The sequence below is a fragment of the Neoarius graeffei genome, chromosome 16, assembly GCF_027579695.1.
Source record: "Neoarius graeffei isolate fNeoGra1 chromosome 16, fNeoGra1.pri, whole genome shotgun sequence".
Lineage (NCBI taxonomy): Eukaryota > Metazoa > Chordata > Actinopteri > Siluriformes > Ariidae > Neoarius > Neoarius graeffei.
The window spans coordinates 8622456-8627177 of record NC_083584.1 but is presented as its reverse complement, the minus strand read 5'-3'; positions in this window follow the sequence as shown (position 1 = coordinate 8627177).

Sequence of the window (4722 nt, the reverse complement as noted above, 5' to 3'; positions counted from 1 at the left end):
CTCTGATGGTATGGGGTTGCATTAGTGCGTGTGGCATGGGCAGCTTACACATCTGGAAAGACACCATCAATGCTGAAAGGTCTATCCAGGTTCTAGAGCAACATATGCTCCCATCCAGACGACGTCTCTTTCAGGGAAGACTTTGCATTTTCCAACATGTCAATGCCAAACCACATACTGCATCAATTACAGCATCATGGCTGCGTAGAAGAAGGGTCCGGGTACTGAACTGGCCAGCCTGCAGTCCAGATCTTTCACCCATAGGAAACATTTGGCGCATCATAAAACGGAAGATACGACAAAAAAGACCTAAGACAGTTGAACAACTAGAATCCTACATTAGACAAGAATGGGTTAACATTCCTATCCCTAAACTTGAGCAACTTGTCTCCTCAGTCCCCAGACGTTTACAGACTGTTGTAAAGAGAAAAGGGGATGTCTCACAGTGGGAAACATGGTCTTGTCCCAACTTTTTTGAGATGTGTTGTTGTCATGAAATTTAAAATCACCTAATTTTTCTCTTTAAATGATACATTTTCTCAGTTTAAACATTTGATATGTCATCTATGTTCTATTCTGAATAAAATATGGAATTTTGAAACTTCCACATCATTGCATTCCGGTTTTATTTACAATTTGTACTTTGTCCCAACTTTTTTGGAATCGGGGTTGTATTATAGCAGCTATAAACAGTCTTTCCCTCATCAGCATCACTCTTCTCTGTTGAAGATAATAATAAGGCAAAAAAATCCCTCAAAACCCTGCAGATTGTCATGTTACTGAGAAACTACAAAGCAGCGTAAACTCCGTCTTCAAAGTTCCAGCTCCACCTCAGACTGTTCCAGAGCGTCAACACTGGAGACTCCTTCCAGAACTGTTACAGAAACATATTTCTCTTTACAGGAAATTACAGACAAATACACACTGTTCACGTGGAGCGTCCACCATGAAGGAGCTGTTACTATGGAAACGATAACGTATTAGAACGAGGGTATGGATATAAACCTGTGGTGTTCAGCTGCACTGCTGTCAGAGCTGCTGAGAAATACCGACCAATCAGAAGCCAGGATTTGACAGCGCTCTGGTTTTACAGTAAGGAAGGTTTTTTTCTTTTCTTTTTCAATTGAACACTGGAGAATTGTTTAATAGGAAGCAGGGATCGGCACAACACACACACACCAGACCATTCACAAAACAGTCCGTGTTATTGACAGACAGCGTGAATCAGACACGGACAGCTGCACGGTCGAGAACTTGCTCTTTTACGTCATGGCTTCGTTCAATCACTGGCCCCTCGCTGATGGATAAAAATAAATGTGAACCGAGACCTGTTCGGTCGGGACGCAAACAAGCAGGTGTTTGCTCTCCTCTTCCTCCTGATGGATGATGGATGGTGTTCGGGGACAGTGGAGGACAGGAGGCGCAGCAGGTGTGGCTGCAGAACAGGAGAGAAGAGAAGAGAATAGAACAGAACAGCAGCGGTGCTGTGTGTAAGAGGGAGATGGAGGTGTGAGAACCGGTCTGAGACAAACACACTGCGAGGCGAGGCTGCAGTCAGGTCACACCGAAACACACACACGAAACACGTCGCGCCCGTGGCCTACACACACACACACACACACACACACACTGCTCAGATTGTTGTTTTTTGGATGCACACCCTCCACATGAAACAAAGACAAAAACATCTCACTCATCTCATCAACAAGAGAGCTCCTCCTTTCCTTTCGGAGCGTGTTATAAATATTCACTGACACTATCACTTTTTCACTTTATCCTACGTTAGTCCTTAATAACACGTTCATAAGGACTCTGTGAAGCAGTGAGGCAGAATTCATAGAAAGGCATCAGGTCGAAACTCATGAGGTGATCCTGAAGAAGAAGCCTTTATTTCTCACACGTACACTCAAGTTCCTCCTTGTTTAACCCATCTGAAGCAGCGAACACACACATGAGCAATGAACACACACACACACACACACACACACACACACACACACACACCAGAGCAGTGAGCAGCTATTGGTGCTTGAAAGTTTGTGAACCCTTTAGAATTTTCTATATTTCTGCATAAATATGACCTAAAACATCATCAGATTTTCACACAAGTCCTAAAAGTAGATAAAGAGAACCCAGTTAAACAAATGAGACAAAAATATTATACTTGGTCATTTATTTATTGAGGAAAATGATCCAATATTACATATCTGTGAGTGGCAAAAGTATGTGAACCTCTAGGATTAGCAGTTAATTTGAAGGTGAAATTAGAGTCAGGTGTTTTCAATCAATGGGATGACAATCAGGTGTGAGTGGGCACCCTGTTTTATTTAAAGAACAGGGATCTATCAAAGTCTGATCTTCACAACACATGTTTGTGGAAGTGCATCATGGCACGAACAAAGGAGATTTCTGAGGACCTCAGAAAAAGTGTTGTTGATGCTCAACAGGCTGGAAAAGGTTACAAAACCATCTCTAAAGAGTTTGGACTCCACCAATCCACAGTCAGACAGATTGTGTACAAATGGAGGAAATTCAAGATCATTGTTACCCTCCCCAGGAGTGGTCAACCAACAAAGATCACTCCAAGAGCAAGGCGTGTAATAGTCGGCGAGGTCACAAAGGACCCCAGGGTAACTTCTAAGCAACTGAAGGCCTCTCTCACATTGGCTAATGTTAATGTTCATGAGTCCACCATCAGGAGAACACTGAACAACAATGATGTGCATGGCAGGGTTGCAAGGAGAAAGCCACTGCTCTCCAAAAACAACATTGCTGCTCATCTGCAGTTTGCCAAAGATCACATGGACAAGCCAGAAGGCTATTGGAAAAATGTTTTGTGGATGGATGAGACCAAAATAGAACTTTTTGGTTTAAATGAGAAGCGTTATGTTTGGAGAAAGGAAAACGCTGCATTCCAGCATAAGAACCTTATCCCATCTGTGAAACATGGTGGTGGTAGTATCATGGTTTGGGCCTGTTTTGCTGCATCTGGGCCAGGACGGCTTGCCATCATTGATGGAACAATGAATTCTGAATTGTACCAGTGAAGTCTAAAGGAAAATGTCAGGACATCTGTCCATGAACTGAATCTCAAGAGAAGGTGGGTCATGCAGCAAGACAACGACCCTAAGCACACAAGTCGTTCTACCAAAGAATGGTTAAAGAAGAATAAAGTTAATGTTTTGGAATGGCCAAGTCAAAGTCCTGAGCTTAATCCAATGGAAATGTTGTGGAAGGACCTGAAGCGAGCAGTTCATGTGAGGAAACCCACCAACATCCCAGAGTTGAAGCTGTTCTGTACGGAGGAACGGGCTAAAATTCCTCCAAGCCGGTGTGCAGGACTGATCAACAGTTACCGCAAATATTTAGTTGCAGTTATTGCTGCACAAGGGGGTCACACCAGATACTGAAAGCAAAGGTTCACATACTTTTGCCACTCACAGATATGTAATATTGGATCATTTTCCTCAATAAATAAATGACCAAGTATAATATTTTTGTCTCATTTGTTTAACTGGGTTCTCTTTATCTACTTTTAGGACTTGTGTGAAAATCTGATGATGTTTTAGGTCATATTTATGCAGAAATATAGAAAATTCTAAAGGGTTCACAAACTTTCAAGCACCACTGTACTACAGCGCCCGGGGATCAGTTGGGGGTTCGGTGCCTTACCCATGATACAGAGGGAGGGGAAATTGCTGTTCATTCATTCACCTCCCGTCACATTTTTTTTTTCTGGTAGTCCTGGGACTCAAACCAGCAACCCTTTGGGCCGAAGGCTGCTTCTCGAACCTTCAGGTTTTATACAACTGTATCTTTACATATCTGGATTCCGACTGGTCAGAAGTTTCTGCTGAATTTCCTCCAAGAGCGGCTGCAAATCACCGATTTGTGTTGCCGTTTCCATAGCGACCGCGTGCACGTGTAAATGAATAAAACAGAATGATTGTGAATGTTCCTGGAAGCAGATTAACAGAAGGAGTCTCCAGTGTCAGGGCTTTGTAACTGTATCTGGCAGTGTGTGTAAATGTACAGTACCACAGCATAACATAAATATTGGCACTCTGTATTAAGGATAAAACCTTAATGTGTCAGTGTGTTCACGGGTGGCGTAGTGGATAGCGCCGTCATGTCACAGTAAGAAGGTTCTGGGTTCGAGCCCGGTGGCTGACGGGGGCCTTTCTGTGTGGAGTTTGCACGTTCTCCCCGTAACTGCGTGAGTCAACTCCTACAGGTTAAATGGCGACTCTAAATTGTCCATAGGTGTGTGTGAGGGTGCAGGAAGGAACCAGTCACCCTACTGCTGCAAGTCAGCCGAACATGGTTCCCCTCAAGCCCGGTTCGGGTTCAGCAGTGACGACGACGACGACGGCGTGTTTACGGGTGGTGTTTGGTGTGCGTGTGAGAGAGTCAGAGGCTGCTTTTTAGTGTGTAAGAGCAGCGGAGATGGAGCTGTTGGTCTCCATGGAGAGCGAGTCGGTCTGCAATCCCAGCAGCTATGAGTCACCATCAGCACACCCAAAATAAAAGGATGTGTGAAACACAGCAGTCACACACACACACACACACACACACACTGATCACAGTATGCACATCATGTTCACACACACACTGACATCATTATGACATCAGGAGGGTTTGTGGTTGTCTGCTGTTTTTATTATTTTATTTCTCTTTATGGTCTGATGTTATTTTACAACACAAAATGTCGAGTTTTTTTAT